This window comes from Pelodiscus sinensis, chromosome 15 (genome assembly GCF_052426305.1).
Source record: "Pelodiscus sinensis isolate ZL-2025 chromosome 15, ASM5242630v1, whole genome shotgun sequence".
Classification (NCBI taxonomy): domain Eukaryota; kingdom Metazoa; phylum Chordata; order Testudines; family Trionychidae; genus Pelodiscus; species Pelodiscus sinensis.
The window spans coordinates 35,247,817-35,273,565 of record NC_143066.1 but is presented as its reverse complement, the minus strand read 5'-3'; the positions used below and the strand labels follow the sequence as shown (position 1 = coordinate 35,273,565).

The following is a 25,749-nucleotide window of genomic DNA, read 5'->3' as shown; positions in this document are numbered from 1 at the left end:
AATGATATTTTGTGATGGAAAATATTCACTTTTTATTGCTTATTTTTCATATTGCTTATTTAAATTTTGCTTTTTAAATTGTATTCCTCCACTTACTTGCCAACTCGCAAATCCTAGTAATTTGTGGTAGGTCTCCTAGCCACAAGTAGCAATTAGTGAGCTCCTGCTATATATATGTGTATCTGCTGGTATACTGTGGTTTGGATACTTGCATCTTTCTTCTGCACTACTGTGGGAACTGAAGTCAGCTGGCATAGTCTCAGTAGAGGTTCCCCACCTTTAAATGGCTGGACTTTTCCAACGTCTGGCCCTTGATTCTGACATTTGCTTTGCCAGAAGCCAGCATTTGTTAACCTCCAGCACATAGAGGGTAGCACCTCTCTTTGGTCAGGGTTTTGCCCGCAGGGTCTGGCTTTATCTTCTGGTTCTTTTTTTTTTTTTTTTTTTTTTTTTTAGTGAGTGTCCCAGTGGGTCCCTCGCTGCAGAATGCAAGTGCATGTGGGCACCCTTGATTGGAGACTTTAATTAGAAGTGCCCAGGTCTGTGTCCGCATATTATACAGATTGAATTGCTCTAGTCTGGTACCCTCTGGTTCAGAAACATCTGTGGTCCGGCATGATTTTAGTTAGCTGGATGTCCACTTATCGTGGGTGTGGCCAATGTTCCTTCAGTGCCATAACACCACCAGTCCTGTGTCTCAGTGTTCTGTGCTGTTATGTAGTTCTAATTTACCTCTAAATGTCTCCTAAGAGCCCAAAAAACAGTGGAAGTGTTGGTGATGCTGCTAGACAGTATTGACCTCCTGTGGTTCTGCAAACTCTCTGGTTCAGCTCCTGTCAGGTCCTGAGGGTGCTGGACTAGAGAGATTCAACTTGTACACTTGTGCGCTGGTGGGGGAGCATGCAGAGACCACTTCACTTTGCACTGTATTTGGAAGCACTTGGATTTGCCTGGGCACGCAGGGCCACAGCCAGGAGCACAATGGATTACAGCTGAATTAGAAATGAGGCCAATTTCCCATTTGGACTCTGCAGCACTCTTCCTTCCTGTAGGAGAAAACTAGCCCTTTCTAGCAATCCAGGAACCAACAGTCACATTCAGATCTCGATCCAGGGCTAGCTCATGAAGCCCCCGAACGTTTGGATCTATTTTTGCTGTCTGTCTATTGTCCTGCACATGTATAATTATTATTAATGCTGTCTTTCCTACAGCTGAGCAGCAGAGCTAGTGTGCACTTAGAGCTCTCTGTAATAGGCAGGAAATCAAAGCACATAGAAACAGGCCTCTCAGAGTGACTCACTGTTAGGATTCCTTCACTCTTGGGAATCAGCCACTTCCGTGTCACAGCGGCTTGTCTCTTGAGCAAGTCTGCCTGGCACCAGACATCTCTTCCCCCCTCACTCCCCGTCACAGCCTCCCTCCCCATCCTGTAGCATCTACACTTTGACCACAGCGCATATAATACCTGTCAAGGTCAAAAGGTCAGCAGGCACCGCTTGAATTCCATAATTGTTCTCTGTTTCACAGCAAACTAAAAGGACATACGCCCCCAAAAGCCCTGGGTCTAGATTTCCCAGCCTGCCCCTGGCAGCCAGAACACCACTCAGCTGTTCAGTCTCCCAAGTTGCATCCGAGTAGCCGTGATTTATTCATTCATAAGGAAAGCAGCATAGCTGATTGTGCGTATGTATAGCAGCGGGCTAAGCCATCCCTCTTTCTCTCCGCCGCCGCCTCCTTTCATCTCTGGGGACGGGCAGCAATTTTCCTTCTCTGAAGAAGCTTGTGAGGGGATGAGTGAATCTAGGAAGCAAATCTAATTGGCAGCCTAGTAATTCCCCATGGGGACATGTACTTTGGTCATATCTAAGTACATTCCAGCCAGTGTTTAAGACGCACTGAATCCAAACTTGGACAGTAAAATACCAGCGGCTCTAAGCTCCTTATCTATCTCAGGCAGATTAACTCCTTAATCATCCCTTTTGGAAGTTCCCTGCCCCAAATACCCCCACACACCCCTCCTTTTTCTTTTTCTTTTTTTTTCCAGCTGGAACAAAAGGAACAGCTCAGATTTTACAGGGAGGTAGAGGTTGGGGTGATTGACAGAGTCAATAAAAGGGCAAGAGATGAGGGTCTTTAGAAAGTCTTCTCCCCTGGTTAACCTGCAGGAGTATTTGTCTTTAGGATTCAGAGCGGGAATGTATAATACCGAAATAATTTACCACACATCAGACGTTGATTTCCTTCCCTGGGATTCCTGCTTGGCGTCCTGTGAAATAGGTTAAGCCTGCAGTAACATTTCCCCTGAGTGCCCCCACTGAATCCTCCCCCCGCCCCATCCCTGCATATGCCTGGTCTTTTCATTACACTGCCTCCAGGGAAAGGGGGAGCGGAGTAGTTTGGGGGTGCAGCATGCCCTGGGGGCAGCAGGTACAGTGAGGATTGTGTTTGGCTGCAGAGGAGTGGGGAAAGCAACGGCTAGGACTGGAGACTTGGAGAGTAAATGACTCCGCCACCAAGCCTGTCTCAGACACAGGAGGTAAGGGCGGATTTTTCCCTGCAGAGCAGCCAGCTACTCCTTCCAGCAGCCCGCCAGGCAGTGCTGAGAACCATCCTTAATCCCCTCCCTCTCTGGGCAAGGGGGAGGAAATTGCTTCCTAGAACCACCTCCTTCCATTGCCACTATGGCTAGTAGTACTGTCAGCTCCTGTCTCTCTTCCCTTGTCCTTCTTTCTTCCACTTACTACCCCTCGCACTTCTCCCTGCTCTCTTTCTCCTTTAGCTTCCTTGTCTTCTCTGCCCCATCTTCCCAGTCCCCATGCTGAGGGCTCAGAGTCAGTGAGCCAGGCGTTGGCCTGGGTGCCCGCAGGACGGGCTGCGTGCCGCGTTGGGGGGGGACTATTAAAGAAATGCCTCCTTTGTTACCCACGCGATAACTGTTCTAAAGGGGTTTTTATGTTAATGTTTTTTTTCTAACAGGGAAAAAGAAAAATGAGGCTTTGATAAGCTGCTGAGACTCAGCTGGTGTTGGCCAGTGTCATTCATAGGAGCGTCAGAGCATTACGCTTCATTACAGAGCTGTCTGCTCCTTTCAGGGAGATGACTTAGAGGGCTCTCCTGGCAGCAGTACAGCTGAATACATCTCTGGCGTACCGACCTGTCTACCGGCAGACGCCAAACCTCAGCCTCAAACGGGTGAGAGGAGGAGAAAGAAGGTGGGGTGGGGACAGGTTTTCCTTACCAGGTGAGGGATCATTTCTGCACTTTCCAAACGCTGGGAGAAGGCAATGCTGAGAACACCGAATGATTTGCAGAACACCGCGCGTCACATGGGTTGTTATGGGGGCATTTGTCTCTTTGTTTTAGAGATGGTCTCTAATCTGCAGGAGACAGGCAACTGTTTAGAAGGAATGTGTAGTCAGGGAATCCAAACATTTGATGCCTCAGGTCAGGGCAGTATAGGGAGCATGGATCAAATGGCTTTCCTGGAGGCTCCTGCTTTGTTTGACCTGGCCCCAAATTATTTTGGGGATGTAGTGCTGGACCGCTCCCTTACACAACATTTTAAGGGACCATCTAAAGTAGCATTCTCCCTTGAAATGTCTAGGAGCTCTTGTCTATGCCCACAAAAATCGAGCGTGTGAAAATCAGGCTGTGCATCTGTCTGATTTTCACCCATAGAGGCCCTATTTTGTGCCTGCACATGTGGAGGCTGGGAGGCTGCCTTTTCAGAAGGCTGTTGAAGATTAGACCCAGTGCATTTTAAAACAAAACAAAGCTAAACAGGAAAATGAGACAGGCAGTAACTGCCCCCTTGATTTTGCGTATCCTAGCAATTTGACTAAATGGTTATGAGGACCGATGGGGGGAGCAGCCAAGCTGTTGTGATTATGAACTCGTTAGACTCTTAAGAGAGGAAGTGTTGGCAGATACAAAGTTCTTGGATTTTGGTTCTGGCCCATTGCAATGCAGAGAAAAAAAGAGGACAGGGAAGGAATCTCGTGTCAAATCTTGATCTTGGTGTAAATCCGGAGTAACTCCATTTATTTCCATATGCTACTCTGAATTTACAGAGACTGAATGGAGAGCAGAATTTGAGTCCTTGAATTTCAGCAGAGCCATTTTGAAAGAATGCTCAGCAGAAATTGATTGAAATAAAGTGAAAAGGACACAGAGGGGAAATGGAGAGTGTTCAGAGGTAAATCCGTTTATGCCCAAAGGGTTATGGTATAACATCAAGCAATAAATACACTCTGGGGTGGTCTGGTCTCACATTGATACGTGGGAGAGGATGGAGGAGGTTATGTGGGTAATACTTAATAATACTATTGGGAATTGTGGACATAAATCCTCCTGCTCGTCATTGGGGGGGAAAAGAAAGCACAGCATGGGGGGACAAAAGGGAGGGGGGGAGATTTTGTTTTGAAAAATCCAATGTGGATTGAGCAGGGAGAGCAAATAGCAATCAAGTCTCAGAGGGGGGCCGTATATGATGGGAAACAAGGGGTACGGAGGAGGTTACTGACAGAAATTAAGGAAGTAAAATAATAAGAAAAGCAAATGTGCAGATTGAAGGGAAAACTGCACAAAAGATTGAGATAAATGAGTTCTTTTCCAAGTACACAAGAAACAAGAGGGTCAGAGGAGACACAGGGGCCCCTAGGAAGTCGGAAAGGACAATTTATTGGCAAAAAGAGGTAATCATTGCTTTAAAAAAATTAAATGAATCTTCGCCTCCATGCTCACAAAGGAGAGAAATAGGATGGATCCTGGAACGGGAGAGACAAATTTCCCTGGGGAAGGAGAAGAAATATTGAAGAAAATCAGGCCAGGGCTTGTATAGGTGAGCAAAAAATGAGGATGTCTGAAGAATGCCAAAATACTATGCGCCATCCCAGAATTCCATCTGATTAATAAAACTTCATTGGAAATGGGAGAAGTTAAAGTAAGAGGCTGTAGCCAAGAAGTGATTGAGAGAAGGACCAGCCAACTACAAAGCGGGGGCCCAGAGACTGATTTCACTTACATCAGTATAAAGCAGACCTGGCTACTCTGTAATTCACAGAGAAACCAGTGTGAACAGACTCAGGTGCATGGTCTTCATGAGGAAAGTGATGAAGAGCATGAATCAGGGTTGATCTGGGGAATGCTCATCACGTAGTCCTAAGGCTACATTCTGACTTCATCTACAGCGGCATAAGTCTGGAGTAGGCCCATTGGACATTACTTTGGATTTACACTGCTGAAAACTAGGAATGTAAAATCTCGTTTAATCAGTTGCCTGTTAGATGTTAGGTTTAACCAGTTAACCTATTAAGCAGGATCCCAGGCAGGAGACCACTGCAGCCTGGCTGGGGCAGCCCCCATCCCATAGGTCTGCTCTTCCCAGTCCTGTGTGGGGCTGGCTCCTGTCCTGGCCCACAGCGTGGGGGGCCCGACAGGGCTGGAGCAGCCCTCTGCCTATAGTCGGTCACAGGTGAGGAGCAGCTTCTGGGTGCCAGTTAACCATTACCGGGTTAGCATCACCCAGTAAGGGTGGTGCTGACCGAGTAACCAGGTTACCTATTCACATTCCTAACTGGTTACCTATTCACATTCCTACTGAAAACTAGAGCAGAATTTGACCTGTAGGGATTAGGTGGGGAAAGACCTCTCAGGCAGAACATTCTGCAGCACTCTGTTCAGCCTAGTTTCAAAAGGTACGTCTACACTGTAGGGCTTAACTTGAAATAAGCTCCGCAAATTGAGCTACGTCAATTGCATATCTTATTTCGAAATAGCTTATTTCTAAAGAGGGAGCGTCCACACAGCACCTATTTCGACAGAGCACTCTTCTTTCGACTTCCCTTGTTTTTCATACAATGAGGTGTACAGGAGTCGGAGTAAGAAATCTTCCAGCTTGACAGTATTTCAACACTATTTCAACATAACTGCCTGCTGTGTAGACGTAAACTACGTTATTTTGGAATAGTGCTAATTATTTCAAAACAGTGTTGCAGTGTAGACCTACCCAAAGAGTGGGAGCACTTTCCCTCGCTGCCCTAGGAAAATGGCATTCCTAAATCCCCTTGACCAAAGATCCAGTTACTGTGGATGTAAAATCCCATTTAATTGGTTAATCATTTATATGTGATATTTAACCAGTTATGGGGCAGAGGGCAGAGGGGCCACTCCAGCTGGGACCCACCACAGGCGGGAGCTGCTCTGACCAAGCTGAAGCGCCCCTGTCCGTGACAGGCCACACAGGGCTAGAACAGCACCTAAGAGCCCTGGTCTGGGTCTGTGGGCCCGTTATGCTGGGCACTATGCAAACACAGACCAGACAGGCTGGTTCCTAGCGAGCTTATTTTTCATGCCCCTACTCTGGTCTCATGCACGACTCTTCCACGCGGTCAGGGAGAGGGACGTGTGAAGAGGGGAGCCACAAGTGAAAATAGAACGGGCATGGCTCTGGAAGAGAATGGACGCACTCTGCAAGCTGAAGCTCTGTGCAGAGCTGAGGGCACTAGAAGGTGCTCCAGGAGGATCAGTGCATAGCCCAGTCAGGCCAGTGAAGCAGGTTGGCAGTGAGGGGGGTGGAGCTGGTGGATGTGAAAGAGGGTTCTTACCAGACTCGCCCGGTGCTGCAATTACACAGCACGAGAGGAGTCAGACTTTGCCCTTCCATAGCGACTTTCAGACAAGGATCTCCAAGCACTGGACAGCTGGGCTACGTCTAGACTGGCACGATTTTCCGCAAATGCTTTTAACGGAAAAGTTTTTCCGTTAAAAGCATTTGCGGAAAAGAGCGTCTAGATTGGCACGGACGCTTTTCCGCAAAAGCACTTTTTGCAGAAAAGCATCCATGCCAATCTAGACGCGGTTTTGTGCAAGAAAGCCCCAGTCGCCATTTTCGCCATTTTGCGCAAAACAACACCGCGTTCTCTACACTGGCCCTCTTGTGCAAAAGCATTTGCTCAAGAGGACTTTTGCCCGAATGGGAGCAGCATAGCATTTCCGCAAGAACACTGACAATCTTACATGAGATCGTCAGTGTTCTTGCGGAAATTCAAGTGGCCAGTGTAGACAGCTGGCAAGTTTTTCCGCAAAAGCAGTTGCTTTTGCGGAAAAACTTGCCAGTCTAGACGCAGCCCTGTAGTTTAACGTAGCCCTCTGGCCTGGGTATTAACTCCTGTTTTACAGGCAGGGAAATGGAGGCACAGTGAGGTTGATTTACATACGGTCACATGGTGTCAGTATCACAGCTGGGCCTAGTACCCAGGAGTCCTGAATGTCAGTTTCCCTGCTCTAACCAACCTGCCCTTTGTGTAAAACACTTGATTCCCTTGTGGTGGTGTTAGCAGCCGCTCTAGAAAGCTAACGTACTGTGTTGTGCTTCCTCCAGGGTTATTTGGAGGAAGTAATTCTAGCTCTGACTAAGGGATTTGAGAGAACCTACCTGGAGCGCTGGGTGCCCCTTGGACCTTTGGGCTTTCAAAGGAATGAAGATTAAAAAGATGCAGGACTCGTTCTTCTGCTGATTTCTCATTCTCCATCGATTCACCTGTAACTCAGCATCCCATTTCCTCCTTTGCCCTCAGCTCCCTTCCTGTTCAGTGGCTGCCCCACCCTGCCTTTCTCTCCTGGTCCCGTGTATCGTGGATGTTCTCCACCACTGCATCCAGGCCCCAGCCCTTTCACCATCCACCTCGCCTCTGAAAGAATCATAGAATCATAGAATCATAGAATCCCACCCCCAAGCCTTCCTCCATTAGAACCCTCCTGTCCAAGCTCTACTCCTGCTTGCGACTGGTTTGTGTGTCCGTTCTGGTGCAGGGGCTGCAGCCTGGAGTAGGAGGAAAAGCAGCCATGGATACACACCAGTGACTGAGGCTGGGAATGGAGATGGCGTGGGGTGAAGTGCTGGCCCTGTCAAAGACAGTGGCAGTTTTGCCATAGTCTTCATGGGGTCAGAATTCTCCCTCGAGGATTGGTAAGAATAGGAGCCGAGGTGAGGGAGAAGGCGGCTGCAGAGGTAGGGACAGGACTGGGGGGGCTGGATCGGTCGAATGTGCTGCAAACTAGGGATGCTAACTGGTAACAGTTAACCAGTACCAGTAACCAGCCCGGCTGGGCCCCCACCTGACCATGTGGTGGGCTTCCACTTCCAGCCCTACATAGGAGTGGAAGAAACCCGGGCAGAGCAGCCCCTGCCTTCAGTGGGCCCAGCCGGGCTGGAGCGATCCCCCAGCCACCCTTGTTTAAGCAGTTAACCGGTTAAACCAGCCGTTCTCAAACTGTGTGATACCGCAACCCACCTCTAAGTTGCTCACGACCCCCTGGGGGATCGGGACCCACAGTTTGAGAACCTCTGGGTTAAACATAGCGTTTGACTAATGAAATGGAATTTTACATCCCTTCTAGAAACATTAGCGAAACTGAGGTTTGGTGCACACGACAACTTTGCATTGGTATAGCCACATCTCTCAAGAGTGAAAATCTACCCCCGTGAGGCATAGCTCTCGTGCCCTAGCCCCCAGTGTAGACAGCAGTAGGTGAAAGGAAGAATTCTTCTCTTGACCTAGCTACCGCCTCTCAGGAAGATTGATTACCTACACCAGTGTTTCTCAAACTGTGCTCCGTGGAGCCCCAGAGGCTCCACGAGACATCTCCAGGGGCTTTGCAAGGTTGACAAACTGGAAACATCGATAGGTACAACACATACAATCAGTGGACCACTGGGATGCCGCATAAATGTTTACGCATGTAAAGGGCTCCGGAGCCCAAAAACTTTGAGAACCGCTGACCTACACCGACATGCAGGCCTCTCAGAAGGCCAGAGGGGCTTGGGACATAAATATAAAAAAAATGAAGAGACATGAAAACAAATTAAGGCACCCAAAAAAGATGTAATTTGAATATTTTTTTTATTGCAACGAGTGCTTTTCTCACCTTTTCCTGTGCAAATGCACTTATTACTGAGGGGAAAAATCGAGCTTTTGGGCAGTGTCCCAGTTGATATGAAGCAGGCGGAGCCCATTCCAATGCTCTTGTCCTGTTGTTGATTGTCCTTTACCTGCTTCGACATGTTATCAAATGCTAACAAAGTAACAAGGCTGTACATTTGAAGCCTCCTTTGAGCTTGAGGCCCAGGCCAAATGGCCCTCCCCATGATGGGCCCTGCCCACAGGACAGCCTTTCCCAGCGGCGTTGGCAGTGTCTACTCTGAAACGCTGTAGCTGTGCCGGGGTAACATTTTAAGTGTGGAGAAGTCCGGAAAGAAAAGGAAACACGTGACCTGATTATTGGCATTGGACTATCCCAAGACGTCAGGCCCCGGGGGAGGAGGGGGGAGGCTATTGTCACCATTAGCCCAAATAAAGCCACTGACACTCACCTTCTTGCTCTCTGAGGCTCCTCACCACCATATTCTGCTGGGCCAGATGGTCTCCCCCAGTCAAAGCACGGAGCTGAGATAACCACCATTCCTGCCGTCCCGCCCCGCCACCTGCAAAGAGCAATACAGACACTGACTCCAGCTCTGAGGAGAATGCAGTTCAAAGGCACAGCATTTAAGAACCCAACTCCCAAAGGGGATCAAAACCCCAAATAAATCCGTCTTTCACTGCGTGAGAGTTTCCCGCATGTTGAAAGCCCATCCAGGTGAGCCCCCATTTAACAATGAAAAGAGAATGTGCACAGGTATCAATTATTTACACTGAGCTTGATAGTAAATAAAAGCAATTTTACTAAGTATAAACAGTAGGATTAAAGTGGTTGTAAGTGAATGAAAATGGACAGAGCAAAGTAAATGACAAATTTAAAATAAAACACGGTGCATAGCTATTTCTAATACACTAGAGCTTATTGCACACGTACCCTAAAACTGTTCTTATTTCAGGCAAACCTTCAAGCCAGGGTAGCTCTTTTACTCTCCCTGGGGTCCCTGGCTATTCTTTTGGATGTAGCATGCCCTCAATCTTCCCTTATTGACCGTTTTTTGTCCTTACCCCAGTAACGTGGGGCCATTATTGATGATTAAGTCTTAAACCATAAATGCAGCTTCTCTCTCCAATCACTGATTAGCATGCTCCTCTCCTCTCTCAATTGTTCTGTGATGCTCTGCACGGAGGATACGCCATAGAAATCAATTATAACTTCTATTGTAGAATAGAAGGACCAGAGGCGTGATACAGAACTGCCAGGATGCCACAGATTGAGGGTCCCAGTTCTCTGATCTTACAGTGAGTAAATGGGGGTGTAACCACACTGAGGTCACTAAGGTAGCAGTAGCATGCGGACAAGAATCAGGCCCTTGGTCTCTCTTTCTTGGAAAAGGAGCGATTAAGAGACGACCTTGTCGAAGTGTAAACAGTTCGGCAGGGGTTAGAGAGGAGAGATAACATGTCTGGTTGGGTAAGCAGAAAAACAACTGGGCATAGATTTGACCTAAGGAAGGTGCAGGGAGGGCAGGAATGTACAGAGCCTCCTCTGTCCTTTTAAAGGAATCATCCTTTGAATTCTGGACAAATATTTGTCTAACACAGACATGGAGAGTGTTGGTTTATTTAGGCTCCTTGCCTCATTCCATCCGAAAATACCTCAGAGTATGAAGAACCCTCAGCAGATGTCAGCTAAGTTTCATGCAAGCGTGGGAGAATTTCCCCGCTGACTCCATTTCCTTGTTAGACCCACATGGAGGCTCGACCCTCTGCCTTTAGTAAGGCCCTTTTCCACCACTCCGGCGGTGTCAGACAGCAGCTGGAGATTCCTCTGTTGTTGGGGAATCTCCCAGGGACATGACTCCAGGTCTGGCTTGCCACTGTGCCAAGTCGGGAACGTGCCACGGTGGGAAGGTGGGAAAAGCACTCTTGCCTTTTGCTCCTCCTGGGCAGGCAGAATAGCCCCACGGGGGAGATAAGAGCAGCTCCACGGCTTCTCTGCTTTGCATGCGGGAGTTGCCTTAGCAAATGCTGGGATTGGAGATGGCGGGAGAGGTGAAAACTGAATCCTCAGTGCCTGGTTTTCCTCCCGGTGACGTCCAGGGGGGACCTCGCTTCCCTGGGAGAGAGCAGACAAGTCGGTGAGGTTAACGCCACATCCACTTCTCTTCTGGTGCCCCCTGTAGCAGCTTCCTCGTAGCCCCTCCTTTTACAATTTGACAAGGGGTTTCTCTTCTTGCGAAATGGGTGGTGATGTGGGATTGGAGCCGTTCCTTTAGAGTCAGGGTGAACTCTTAGACTTTCTACAGCCGGGGTACCAACAGCATCTGCAGGCCCCTGGGCAAGATCACGCGGGGGGGGGGGGGGGGAGCTCCACACTGCCAAAAGGGGTGGGGCCTTGGGGAGAAGGGGCGGGGCTGAGGGAAGCCAGCCTCTATGCCACCCAGAGCACAGAATGCCCCCTCCCAGCCCTCAGAGCCATATAGAGTGCACCGCATGGCACTCCAGCAGCAATTTAAGGGGCCTGGGGCAACTGCTTTACCCCTACCCCCACCCCATCTACCGGCCTGTCTCCAGCACTGTTCGTACAGGCACGTTGCAGTGCTTTACGGACATGGGTGAATCAGGACTGGCAACACCCTTGAGCCACAGGAAAGGGATCCAATCTGTAGGCATCATTTCACCCACCGGGGTGTAACGCGGCAGCTGTTCCCAGGTTCCCAGCAGCCTTCGACATCAGTGTAGGAGAGGAAGTGTACTGTGTCCTGTTACCAGCCCTTAACAAACATTTCACAACGACTGGCGGTGGAATTTGGTCAGAGCCTGAGACACCCTCCTCCCCTTACGAAAAACACTCTGAGCTCTTCACCGCAAGTGACCAGAAGCTCTTCTGAGACCACCTCCAACCTCGCAACCTAGGCATCTCTTCAGTGGAAAGACCACCACTAGCTGAGTCACCCTGCCCACTTCCTGCCGTAGGCCTCCCATGCAGAGAACGAGCTGGCACAGTCCTGTTCGTTAATGTGATCTTCTGGGATCACAGAGGGATTTTAATCCCGTCCCTGGGAGTTTGGAAAACAGGGCTTTGAATCAGGAAAGCCTGAGTATTGGTACCCAAAGGGTTAATCATTTCCTTTCTGCCTACATCCTTACTCGGATTTCAGTTGTCTCCGGCCTTTATTTAACACATCATCCAGACAGACCATGGAGTTTCCAGCATTGTTGAGCCCAGGGTATTGGTAGACAGAGCATAAGAGCTTCCTCAGACTTGAAAGCTCTAGCCAGCAAACCGCAAGAAACACTCAAATGCAAATGAAGGCAGAACTAAAGTCCCTGGTAGGTGCTTGGCCCCGGGAAAGGAGGAAGCTGCTTACAAAGCAATGTGATCCATAAACTGAGTGAGGATTGATTTGATCTTTACTCCTAAAAGGTTAATTTCCTCCATCAAACAGACAGAACCAGTATTTCAAGCGTGGTCCCCTTGGAGCTCAGAGTCAGCCTGGAGTGAGAGAATATCCCATGGAAGTGTTGGGGCTGACTGCAGAGGCAATGTGAACAACCGTGCAATTTACACAGTGGTCGTAAGCAGGGCAGGAAGTGGATGGAAGTGGTAAAGTGGGGTAAAACTGAATGCATTTGATATTCAGTGGTTGTACAAAATGAGGGTCATATACGTAGTTAGCAGCCGGATTCTGCCCTCCGTTGTACAGATATAAATCTAGAGTCTAAAACAGTCAATGTGACCCAGATTTTTCTACATATATAGGTACTTTTCCACTCAGTTGCAAGGCCCACATGACTTAGATGGCTAAATCCCATTTTCAGAAGCACAGTGGATGCATAAGAGGCTATGTCCCAGTGACTAGGAGCACATGACGGCCATGAGAGGCAAAAGAAGGTTGTAAACCAGAGTTCCTCATGTTACCCTGCATGCTCCTCCTCCTCTTCTTACCTTCCACCTCACCCATGTTTGCCCCCTCCACAGCTCAGCGGTCCTTGTTCTGCACACCCACTCGAAGCCAAATTAGTCGAGGTTCTTCTGATCAACACCGATTGACACCTTACCCTGCAGTTTCCATTGCTGCAGAATTTGGCCCATGGACTCTTGTGGCTTGTTTCCTCCAACGTGGCCTCGGGATAATGAAACAGCAATTTGTTTCTATGCTTTCAGCGAGACAGCTTGTCTGATCACAGTGCCGATAAAAGGGCATTTTGCACCCTACCTGTTTCTGATGGAAGAGGCCTCTCCCAACAATTTGCATGAGAGCAGAGCACAAACTATCTAGAGCAATCAGGCAGGGTGATCACATAGAGAAGACTCTGTAATCCATACGTAGTATGCAGTAGAGCAGGGGTGGGCAAACTACAGCCCATCAGACCTTTTGCTTTGGCCCTCAGTCTCCCAGCGGGGCCATCACATGTTATGACTCCAAGTGGCTCCTGGAAACAGGGGCAGCCAGGAGGCTCCGCATACCGCCTCTGACCCATGTGCCAGCTCTGAAGCTCCCATTGGCCAGGAATCATGGCCAATGGGAGCAGTGGGGGTGGTGCCAGCCACCTGACCGCACCTCTGCATAGGAGCCAGAAAGGAGACATGCCACAACTTCTGAGAGCTGTTTGAGGTAAGCACCACCCGGAGCCTGTCCCCTTCAGTCCCTCCTGGGTCCTATCCACCTTTCCTAGCCCTGAGCCCCCTCCCACTTTTCATACTCAATCCCAGCCAGGAGCTCCTGACTGCACGCCAAACCCCTGCACCCTCAGCTGGAGCCTTCATCCCCTCTTACATCCAAACCCCCAATTTTGTGAGCCCTCAGGCCAAAAAGTTCTACCCTATGCTAGAGTGAGAGGCGGAACAAAACAGTTTTATTAGTATTATTAATAATAATTAATAACTGAAGCATTTGGCACCTAGTCAAAGATCTTAAACCTTCTTTATCAGTCTCAGTGAATTTGGTCTCACAAAACCCCTTCTAGGTAGGTATTACTATTCCCATATCACAGGTGGGGAAACTGAGGCAGAGAGGTAGTGACTTGGCTAAGGAGGTCTGTGACTAAAATCTAGACTTTCACCACTCCCACACCTCCTCCCGCACACTTGTGCATCACAAGATTATTCTTCTCTCCTAGGACTGGACCAACATTTCTGCTGGCAAGCGGTGATCCGGCAACTCTTATGTGTTGCCTACGTACAGGACATTGTGATTATATAAGCAAATGAGTTACTTCCATGTTTAAATATGGTATGGATTTTGCACGTACCTACGGTTGTATAAACCCTTACCCAGTAATGGCTTGAAAATGGTGGATGAGGGAGAGGCATTGGTTAAGTAAAAATGTGTAAATGAACGGTCTGTAATGTAAAACAGAATGATACTATAAAGAAGCATGGGAAATGATTTGGTTCTTTTAAGACACAAGGTTGTTGTGATGTTTTCTTTTATATTTAAATTACTTTGGAATCTCATGGCTCTTTAGAAAGGAAGGAAAGTCACAGTGTATGAGACAGAAAATAGATTTTACAAAAAGAAGAGAAGGTAAATGCTTTGTATCCAGATGACCTGTCACTTTGCTCTGAGCAGCAACAGAGGGTTATTGAAAGCTTACCATGGTGGCTGACGACTTTCAGTCTATTCATAGTGAAAGTTCTGTCTGCATGTTCTCTTGGAGTCCCTATTTTCAGATCTAGAGCAACAAACAGCCACCCATGTGAGTTCCCAGGGGTTTCCGTTGAGTGCGTGCTTAACGCCCATGCTCCCTGGTAGGAGCCCAAGAACTCAGTATGAAATTCAGACAAAAGCAACGTGTGTAGTGGGATCCTTTGCGAAACTGGTTGAGGTTTCTCCTTTACAGGGATGAACAAAAGTGCCATAGGGAGTTTTTAAGGATCAGCACTGCGGAGCTTTGAAGGGACCCTGTCTAAGTTCCATCGAAGCATGATTGGTGCGGCATGGGGCCATGAGAGGCAGTGTTGAAAGAAGAGGGCAGGGTGCTCTTTCGAGGAGATGAAAAGGTCCAACAGGGCCTACAGTGTAACCAGAAGTGTAATTTACAGTGTACATAGACGTGGCTGGGCTAGATTAACCGAGCTCACTCACTGAACATAGCACTCCGGATGCAGAATCGCGGGCTACTGCACCAGCTGCATAAGCACGTATGTAGCAAGGGCGCTAGGACTGGCCACGCAGAGGTGTGATCATATGGATATACTCAGTGTTGCTGTAGCCGTGTTGCTCCAAAGATTATGAGAGAGACCTGGTGGGCGAGAGAGAAAAGCTTTGGCACTTATGCGGAGACACGTACCCAGGGTTGATGGAGCCCTACCCAGTACTGTTAAACTGGTGCCACTATGCCCAGTGGCAGGTGGGACCGTGTGTGACTTTTCAGTGATGTGATTTATGATCTTCAGCAACAAACTAATGAAATATTTCTAAAGAGGATTTTTACCTAAGGTCCTGTTGACTAACATACTGCATTTAGAAACTGACAGTATAGCCCTGGGACTGGCAAATGACTGTTAAATGGCTTCATTGACACTGGAATGGCTCTTTCGCAGGTTCTATGTTCTGCTAAGAGGTAGACTTTTTCACTTCTAAGTTATCTAGTTCCTTTCTGGAGGAAGCAGAGCTACAAAACAGCGATAAGAAGAGGCAAGCAGGTGGACATTAAAACCCAGTGGTGCTGCAGATTTTCAGGTGCCCTACGCAGCAACATATACTATGTATGGGTAAGGACGGCCCTACATGTATCACCTATGGAACAGTTATTTGATTGGGACCACAGTATGGTCCTCAGTCCAAATGACAAGCAGCTGAACTTACACCAGAAGCTGCATTCAGTCAGTGCTTTTGTCTGGTGCATTGCGGGGACTCCCGTTCCGAAAGGCCCAAAGGAGCAGTGAATTGCAATACGCCATCTCTTCCTCTGCTTGGGCCAGGTTGAGAACAGACAACTCATAACACTGGGTTTTTAAGTCTTACCGTGCCACAATTTAGAGTCGGTCCTGTTAGCATGAACTCAAGATTGACAGGACTTGTGGTTCTCGTGAAGTCTACCCAATCAGGTAAGAGAAGCCATCAGGTCAGCACTGAGTATATGAGGTACTGTCTTTCATTAGGCATTACATTGTCCCCCCAGTCGTTACTGATCTGAGATCAGTTCACTGCACCTGCTGCAAAACCTAGGCAGAGTGAGGGATGTAAAGGCTGGAGTGTCAGTATATCATTCCAGCTGTCCTTGCTTTTGTCTGCCTGCGTCACAAGCTCCTGGCAGTGCGCGGCAAAGATTTAGGTGCAGAAGCTGAAGTGCCAGGTCCCTTGTTCACCTTAGTCCTGTTTTCTGCATAACGATCGGCTTGTTTTCCATTCCCTGGCAAGACTCTCAAGGTTGCTGTCAATCTAGGGGGATGGGGATTGGTGGGAGAAGTAATAAACAAGAGTTCTTCCTCCCCACATGAAAAGTCTGGGCTCTGCAGTCTGCGACAGTGCATCCTTCCCTGCTGTACCCATCGCTTGCCTGGGAATATTTAACTCAGGTTGAGCATCTGGCTTGCAGGGAGGCTCCTGGCTTTCTTTGAATGGAGATCGCCAGCTGGCATTTCACTCAAGCACAAGGGAGTCGAGAGATTCACTCCCAGTTTTAGAACCCAGCATCTTCCCAATATTCTCGCGGCTGGAGTTCAGGGTAACATGCCTCCCCTACTAGCTTGAAATTCCATCCATGATTTCGGCCTTGGGAGGAGGTGAAAAGAATGGAGCTTTGCCCTTTTGACCCGTGATATAATTTAGGGCTCCCAGTTTTTGTGGGGTTTTTTAACGGTACTTGGGAAAGGTGGAGAATTGGAAGCCAAAATTAAGGAAGAAAGACTCAAAAACAGAAGGGGGAGGGGAGTTTCCAGGGATTAACACACCCAGGCCATGTCTCCCCACCACATCTGTTGTGAGACTGAATGCACTATCTATATCTGCATTAGAAAACACCACAGCAAGCATCTGTGCCAGTCTCCACAAGAAGCAGAAGTGAGCACACTCTGATCCAAAAGGACATGGGGCTCACGTCTGCCCTTACATATGCAGGTTGCAGTCAGTGGAGCATTAATGGTGGCGGCGAGGGGAGAATCAGACCTGGGGAGGCAGGAAAAAACGTCAAGTCATGGTCCCGTATTCCTAGCCAGTGTTTTCTTTTGCAATTCCTAGATGGGGAGGAGCAGAGTCTGCGAGCGGAGGACCAAAGGGGAGGGCTGCGCTGAGGTCTCCAAACTGTAAACCCAATGATCTCAGATACTACAGTGATGAGCGTGGTGTAAACGCTGAGCGCAACAGCCTCGGAAACTAGCTAGGCAGAGGACGTGGGCAGAAGCTGCAGCAGGCGGCATAATGTAATTTATTACATCAAAGGAAGGAAGATACCCCAGCGGGGAAGGGAGGAGGCATTGTCTGGCTGGGAAGTTACCGAGCATTTAGAGTATTCTCCGGGCTCCCCCTTGAAAACAGATCACCGCTTCCAGCATTAAAAAAACCTGACAGCAGCAAAGCCCCCAGGGAGAGCGCCAGCCCTGCTGCTAACTAGGAGGTTGAGCGCCCCAAGAGCCCTGCACGCTGCCACCGAGTGCCACCTGATCATTAGCATCCTTCAGCAATTTCCATCCTCCGCCGCCACCTCGCCAGTCGCAGGCGGCTGGAGGAAAGAGATCCATTATTTACAATTGTTAATGGGCAGGGGCATGCACGCCGGGGGAGGAGGGTCTCAGCGGGGACGCAGGCATTAGCGCTTTCGGGGAGGGGAGGCTGGACCCAGAGCCTTTAGGGGTGGGAAGAGAGGGGGGTTTCAAAGGTGGAGCCTGAAGGAGGAGGAGGAGCAGCCGTGGAGCTGGAGGGAGGGAACAAAGCGTTGGCTCTGCCTGCCCGCAGTGATGCACAATGGAGCCCCCATGTGCGGAGCGCTCAGGCGCAGGGTTTTCAGCTCCGGCGCGGTCGGCGGGAGGCTGCTGAGCGAGACGGACGGCTGGGCTGAGCGCGGACGGCTGTTCTCACAGCGCCCCTTGCAGGCAGCCCCGCTGCACCCCACCCGGCTGCCCCTGGCCCCAGCCCTGCGCAATCCCCCCGCATTCCCCGGTGCGCACGGGGCTTCCCTGCGCCGCTGCTGTCGGGGTTTTGCGGGGCAGCCTCCAGCCCCTCACACTGCGCCCCGAGCTGAGCTAGGAGGAACCTGCCTGGGGCATCCCCCATTGCCTAGAGGGGGGAGCCTGAGGGAGAAAGGGGGGGCTGCAAGTGGCTGCAGCGAGCGCACGGTCCCCCCTCCCCCACGCGCACATTCTCGGCACAGCCCCAGCCTCATTTATCATCATCTGTGGTCAAGTGAAGTGTGCAAGGAACAGCTGCTTCACTCGGCTGATTTCCGAGGGAGTGTACAGCAGGGAATCGGGGAAGATGAATGATGGAGGCTGGGGAGGAGAGCTGCTTTCTCTTGCCTCCTCCCCTTTGGGAAGTGTGTGCGTGGGGGGGGGGTCCCTTTAGCCACACCTCCTCCCCCTGGGTCCCTGTGCGTGCCCACATGTCTGGAAAGGCACAGCCCCGGGTTAGGTCGCTGCGTCTTGTTGGTGTTGGCTGCAGAATCCTTCTCCCTCTCTGCTCTAAATTAATACTGATGGTTGGGGGCGGGGGGAGCAGGACTCGAGGCTGCCTTGCTCCTCTCCAGCCCCTGCACCGGGAGGCAATGGTGTGATTGCTGGGTGACCTTGCACCAGGCTGCCCTGGGCAGGGAGAGAAGCTCCGGACACGGGCTCATCACCCCTGTTGGCCCACTGGGCGCTGGTGGCCAGGCAAGACAAGAGGGAGGGTAAGCTGCAAATAGCAGAAGTAAGCCCTGGGAAGTTTCATCTGGCCCCTGGGGAGTCCTGCCACTCCCCAGAAACTCCGGGCGTGCTGCTGCCTGTGTAGCATGCCGAGGGAGCAGCTGTCCCAAGCAGCCGCCTGGCCGCCGTCTCCTCCACACTCAGATCCCAGCCACGGGTGCCCAAACCCCATGGGCACTGGGAGGCACCCCACCCCCAGCCTCCCTCTTGGGGGGGGAAGCACCAGTCTACCTAGATCCCTCGTTCAGGGGGTGCATGAGGCTGCTGGGGGCATCACGGCGAATCCCTTGCTCCGAGGATGCTCTCAAACTTCATGAGTCACAGTCTGATTGTTGGGAGCGGGCCTGGCTTCATTTCAAGTGGCTGCACAATTAGCTCCGTCCTCTGCCAGCTGGGGGTAAGGGGGGGGTCCTGCCTTAGCACCACGCTGCATAGACCTACAGCCAGCCAGGCCTGAGCAGTTTCTGATCTCTCTCACACACACACACACACACCCGACTCCCTTCTCTCCTCCTGCCTTAATAATCAAATTACACGCAGCCGTTTGCGGTGTGGCACCCTGCCAGAGCGTGGTCCAGGGAGCGCCGCTGGCATCTCCAGCCTGCAGCTCCCGAGCTGCCTGGCCCGTTCTGCCCAGGGCACAGGGCTGCACAGCACCAGCCCTTGCCACCTTTTCACAGCTCCCCATGCAAATGATGCCTAGGCTGTAATGTGAAACCTGCCCCCCTCCCACCACTGCCACTCGCTTCCCCCACCGGTGGGTACAGTGGGGCTGGAGGGGGGCAAGGTCACTGCATGGAGCTGCCATTTCCCCTGCTACCCGGGCAGAGGGCTGGGCAGATGCAGGATCCAGGCTAGATGCACAACAGCCTAGGTGCCCTGGCAGCTGGCATCCCAGGGTTGCTGCTTAGCAAGGGGGCTGCGTTTTGTAAGGCTCCATCTGGAGATCTGGGGGCCTGAGAGCAGTCGGGGACTGTGATGACAGTGCTTTCCCCAGATGATTACCATGCAACAGCCTGGGTTATTTTTAGTTTGCAAGACCTTGCTGATGTCACATCACTAGAAGAGCGAGCAACCAGCGACTGAGAGAACAGGCTGGAGGAGCAAGGTCCTGAGCGGTAGCGGCGAGGGTTTGATCCTGCAGGGAGCTGAGCTCTCCCACGGCCCAGTGGAAGCTGGAGGCAGTGTACAGCGGGAGCAGGCCCTAAGAGGACTGGATGTTGGAGTGGTGTGGGGTGCTGGGAGAGGATTGGAGCAGCCCAGGACTGCAGTGGCTGGTGGGGGTGAGTGACAACATCCACAGGAGCCGCGGCATTGCTGAGGGTGGGGGGGGATGGGTGCCATTCCCAGTAGCTGTCGCTACTCGGCGCTGACGTCAGAGCATGAAGTCCCCGAGCCTCTGTTCTTTCATTCAGCCGGCTGACGTCAGTGCAGAGTCCCCCGACTTCAGAGGGCTTTGAATCGGGGCCTTTCGTTTGCAGAGTGGCGGGCCTTGTTCTTCTCCCCTGGCGGGCATCCGGAAACCATCGCAAGTGACGGCGGAAGGCTCGGCACATCTGAGCAGCCGGCGTTCACTGCCACGATCAACGGCACAGCTGGGCCATGACACCTCAATGCCACCACGTGGCTCCATCTCACTTGGCTGGTCTGATGTCCTGCCCCGGTCCCCAGGTTAACCTCCTTGTCCGGTATGCACAGAAGGCAGGAGAAGGCCCTTGCATTAAGCAGTCGCCGGTCGCCTCCTGGAAACGTCTCAGCGGCTCTTTGATCTTCCCCATCTGTAGAGAACTTCCCACCCCCACTTCCAGACTAAGTTCTGGGCCCACCTTTTCCTAGCACAAGGGAAGGCGTCGGCTGTGGACTTCTCCCAAAGGTGCTGCTGCTAAGTGGAGGATCACTGTGAAAGGAAGCTAAGGATTGCCGCGTATTTGGCCAGTGACTCCCCTTCATCCTTCGCGTTCCCAGCCCTACATCAAGTGGTGGGTGTTTTCATTCTAATTCACACTCTTATCCCCCTCCAAAATGGAGAGATGAAAATTGAAGTGAAGTCACAGGGGGGGCAACAGACTGTACAATCGATCTGTGAGCTAGAAAACAGGACTATAGGATGTAAGGCATCACTGACTCACGCTGCGCCTCCATTTCCCCATCTGTGAGATGAGTCTACAAGTCTAACCTCCTTGCCAGGGAAGAGTCCATGAGACATAAGTCATGGGAGGAGGAGAAGGAGGGGGGCGGAAAGTGCTTTGAGATCCTCACAAAGAGAGGGAGGTTCATTGCACTCTGGGGAATGACTGGCCCACGGTGTCCCCATATTGTATTCAGCCAACAGGTAAACATGCCTCTGAGCTCTGGTGCGGGTTTGGAGTGGCATCTCTTACTTAGCAGAGAAATGTGTGGGGACCCTCCAGAAATTGCCTCTCCAAAAAACAAAGTTGTCATTTGCCGGCATTTGCCACCTGCATGAAAAGGTGGTAGCAGGCAATACCCCGAAACTTCCCTTCTGCCTAAAGGGGTCCTCCACCGAACCCCCCTTTTTCTTCTTTCCTCTTCCTGTGCACCGGTGTAGCTAGAGTAGTCATCATCACTTTTTGGAACCAGCCAGTGCTGGGGGTCAAAAAGGCTGGGTCTTCTCCTGCCTGTACTTCTCATGCTCATGCTGCTTTTCTGACAAACAAATGCCTCCTGCCAGTGTTCGCCCTTTGCCCTCAGAAAATATCCCTCTGTGCAGGAGCAGGCTGCAACCAGGAACCATGCCTGGGTGTGCACAGCTGCTGCGTGGTGGAGGGCAATGTTTTCTCTCATCTTTTCCATTTGTGTGCCAATTTTTTCCACCCATGAGCTGAATAAATGTTGTACGTGCACTGAGGTGTGTGTGAATGTGCACCACCAGTAGAAACAAAAAACCTAACGGTGGGCATTTTGCTAATCAGCTGGGAGCTATTGGAATCTCTCAAGAGCGGCCGCACAAGTGCGCTGCTTACAGGGAACACTGGGGGAGGGGGAAGGGCTGTTTTTTGGATGGGCTTTCTGGGTATGTGTACACCAGGGGTGGGCAATAATTTTTGATGGAGGCCACTCCAAGATTTTGGAAAGTGGTTGAGGGCCGCACTCTTCCATGATTCTAATGGAGGAAGTGCATGGTTTGGGATGGAGGTTGGGTGCAGAAGAGAGCTTGGGGTAAGGAACTGGGATTCAGGAAGGCCTGTGAGGTCTGGGAGGGAGTTTGGGTGAAGGAGGCAGTTGTAACCTGGGGCACTGGATTGCGGTGCAGGGGTTTGGGTTGTGACCTAGACAGGAGGGGGTTGTGACCTGGGGCAGGAGACTGGGGTACGGGAGGGGGCTATGGGGTTTGGGTTGTGACCAAAGGCAGGAGGGGATTGGGGTGCAGGGTCTGGGAGGGGGTATGGGCTCAGGAGGGGGGCAGAGGGCTTGGGTTATGTGGGGTAGGAGGGCAGAGGGCTGGGGGAGAGGAAGGGGCTGGTGTGCCAGAGGCAGGCTCTAGCCGGCAGACTTACCAGTGAGACTCCCAGCCAGCAGCCCAGCTCATTTCTGAGGGCAGACTGCAGGGCCATGTGCTCTGTGAATAAGAGCAGGAGGGGATGGGGGAGGTTGGTGTTTCCTGCACTGCCCACTCTTGAAACTGGCAGCTCCTATTGGCCAGAAACCGACCAATGGGATTGTGCTGGGGGCGGGAGCTCATGAAGCACCACTCCCCCCTAGCCCTTGCTCACCGTTTGTGAAAAACGAACAGCCCAGCCGCCACTTTTCTGAGCAACGTGCGAGGGTGAGGCAACAGGAGAGTCTGCCAGAGGCTCCCTGCTGCATCCAGGGGCCGGATCTGGTGGCGTGGCGGGCCGGATGAGGCCCGCGGAGGATGTTTTGCCCAGGCCTGGTGTACACTGAAAAGAAAAATTTGTGGCACCCAGTTACAGAGCCTGGGTCTCTTGACGCAGGCTCTCTGGGGCAGAGGCTGCCGGGCTATAAATAGCCTGATAGGCATCCCCACTTGGCTCTGAGACCATCTCTCCACCGGGTTTCAGCACCCAGACTCCAGCTGAGCAGCAGTGGCTACACAGCTATTTTTAGCCCGATAGCTCCGGCCCCTTGAACCCCAGTCATGTGACGTGGATGAACCGTTGGCTTGGGGAGGCTAGCCCTCCAGCCCCACCCCTTCTGCCTGAGGTCCTGCCCCTCCCATGCCCACCGGAGCCCACCCATCCTCATTGTGGTCACTGGCCTGTGCCTCATGCTCCATGTCTGGCAGCTGTCCCCCCCACACATACCCCCAAGCACCAGGGGGCTGAGAAGTGTGACCCAGTCTACCCTGGCGTGCAAGGCTGCCAGGCAATGCAGGGCTGGAGCACAGGGAGGCCAGGTAGCACGGCCCCAGAGCACAAGTTGCAGGCAGTGTAGCCCTAGTCCTCTGGACTCCGGAGCACGGAGAGGCCGGGCAGCATAGCCCCAACCTTCCCAACCCCGGAGCAGGAGGTTGCAGACAGCATGGCTCCAGCCCCCTGGACCTCAGAGCACAAGGAGGCTGGCAGCATGACCCCAGCCCTGGAGTGCCGGTTTCAGGCTGCGTGGCCTCGGACTCTCCCCCCTCCCGGGCCTTAGAGCACAAGGAGGCCGGGCAGCCACGCAGAGAGAGCCCTCTGGATGCTGGAGAGGCACCGGGGGTGGAGTGTGGGTGGGCCCCACCTGACTGTTCGGGGAAGGCTAGGCCTCCCCTGCCTCTCTCCTGAGACTTGGAGGCCCTGTTGGGTTTGGTTTGCAGTATGGCCATGCGCCCAGCGTCCCAACCTCTGCCTGAACTAGGCAGGGGCGGTTAAGCGGACTCCAGGCCATTCCCACCTCGCCCCAGTGCTGTTGTTTCAGTCTGCCTGGCTGCAGACTCAATGAGACAGCCGCGTATTGATTTCCTTTGTGAATGCAATCACGGGCTGGGCTAGAAACTTCTTCTTAATTGAAAGCCGGGATCCTGGAGAATACGGCATTGAGCAGTCTCGCGGGGGGAGGGAGGACCCGGGCGTGTGAATGTGGACGGCCCCCCCAGGACTCCGCTGGGGAGAGAATGTTAAACCTTGCTGCTGTAGACAGCTTGACTTGAGGCCACAAAAGCGTTCGTTAGGAAACAGCCTGCATCGGGCTGGAGCATCTGTTAAGCTCCACGCTCGCCAGGCCACAGGGAGAGAGAGAGCGCCCGGAAGGGAAGAGGTGAGGGAATGGTGCTGTGTCAAAGCTGCACCTGCTGAGACAAGACAGATCTAGCCTGGCTCCGTCCATCCTGACAGCACAGGCTGGGACTATGTTAGCAAGAGGACCTAGGAGACCTATTGGAAGGGAAAGAGGAGTTGGCTCCGCGCAGGGGTGCTGGGAACTGCATTTCAGGACCAGTCCTGCAGGGTCTTGTGCTGTTCCTGGGTGGGGCTGAGCATCCTCCAGTCTGGCTGATGCCACCTCTTTTTAGGGTCAGGCCTTTCACCTGCCTCCTTCTGTGGGGTGGGTGTAAGGAAAGTGAATTCCTGAGCAGAGTTTGTTAGAGGAACTGCTGGCTGGGGAATAAGCTCTGTGCACAGGCCTGCTGACGGGGAGGTGGCAAAAGGCAGCAGTTGCCCTGGGGCCCAGCAATTCAAAAGGGCCCGCAGCTCCGGTGCCCTAGGCCCCGTTGAATTGCTGCTGGATCACCAGGGCGCCACTCCACACAGCGTTGAGGGCTGGGGGCGCGCACCATGCTCTGGGCAGTGCTAAGATTTGACTGCCTTTAGCCCTGCCCCTTCCGCCCCAGGCCCTAGCCCTTCCAGGGTGTAGAGCTTGCCCCAGGGCCTGCGATGGCTGTCGGCGCCACTGGCTGTGCATGATCCCCCGCCTCCCAAACAGCTCTGCCAGTGTGATGCAGCCAGATGCTCCCACATAGGCCTGCCCGTGCACTTCAAGCATGACCTGAGGCGTGGCCAGCCATTCTAGCCCCGAGCCCATGCAAAGCTGCCACAACACGTCCTAGAAGCTCTTGCAACTCTGCTCCAGCCAGCCCTCCTGACCAGGGGCCACTAGCAATGCTGAATTGGGGTGCATGGTTGGAGGGAGGGGGGTAATGAAGGAAACTCATTTCACTTGTGATCTCATCCAGACTAGTCTCCAGGTCTCTCTTTCTGGCAGCAGCAGCAGAGAGGGGTGAGAGACTGCCAGGAATGGGTTTTCTTGAATGACAATGGAGACTCCTTAGGGCTCCTCTGTCCTAAGTATAGGTCATGTAGTCTCTCTAGGTAGCCAGCCTGAGGAAGGGTGAGGCCTTGATTTGAGTGAACACAAAGAATAAATCGTATCTTAAATGGGCCACTCGGGCTCACTCCTGGTCAGCTTCCGGAGGGCACTGCTCCTTCGGATGGACACTGGACTTCCGTCGTCGCTGCTTATTATGCCAGTCTTGCCTGCTCCTTAATATTCATGAGCAGGAATATTCAGCTGCCCGTGCACGCAAGCCTCTAAAGAGGGGGACTGGGACCAATCCAACAAGCGCCGACGCCATCTGACCGGGGCAGAACAGGGAGATGTACAGGAGCTCTGAGGCCTAAGTAATCATTTTCAGCATCTGTAAGACTCATAATGCTAAAAGACTTTCTGTAGGATCTGCCTCTGTAGTAAACGAATTGTATGTAGGGATCTCCTTATTTCAGAGGGATTGTTGCTAGAGCAACCGCCTCTCTCCCCTCTCCCTTGCCCCTTCCAAGATGAAAAAGAGATTTTCGTAGGTTCTGTTCTGTTCTCCAGCCATGCCCTGCGTTCTCTTCCCCGTTGCACCCTCCTTCCCCCTAACTCTGATCACTGCCCCAAAAGACTCGCTTGCCACACCATGCCTCCCTGTGGCTGAGAATAGATTGCCTGATCAAAGCGGCTTGCTGCTGAGAGTTGCAGACAATATGTGCGTGAGTTCCCCCACCTGTAAAATGGGGGATAACATTCCCCTGCCTCAGAGGGCAG

At 51.8% G+C, this 25,749-nt stretch overlaps 1 protein-coding gene across 4 annotated transcripts in view; it reads left to right on the top strand.

Annotated features, from left to right (window-relative positions):
- Positions 1 to 25,749, top strand: part of RAI1 (retinoic acid induced 1) — a 162,663-nt gene that overhangs the window by 116,385 nt on the left and 20,529 nt on the right. The window contains exons 1-3 of one of the 4 annotated variants that reach the window (XM_089769314.1): positions 482 to 4,195; positions 4,748 to 4,840; positions 9,390 to 9,639. The exons of the other annotated variants lie outside the window; for them this stretch is intronic. The gene's annotated coding sequence lies outside the window, so the exon portion shown is untranslated. Of the gene's footprint in view, positions 1 to 481; positions 4,196 to 4,747; positions 4,841 to 9,389; positions 9,640 to 25,749 lie in introns of those variants that run through there. 4 annotated transcript variants of the gene reach the window in all.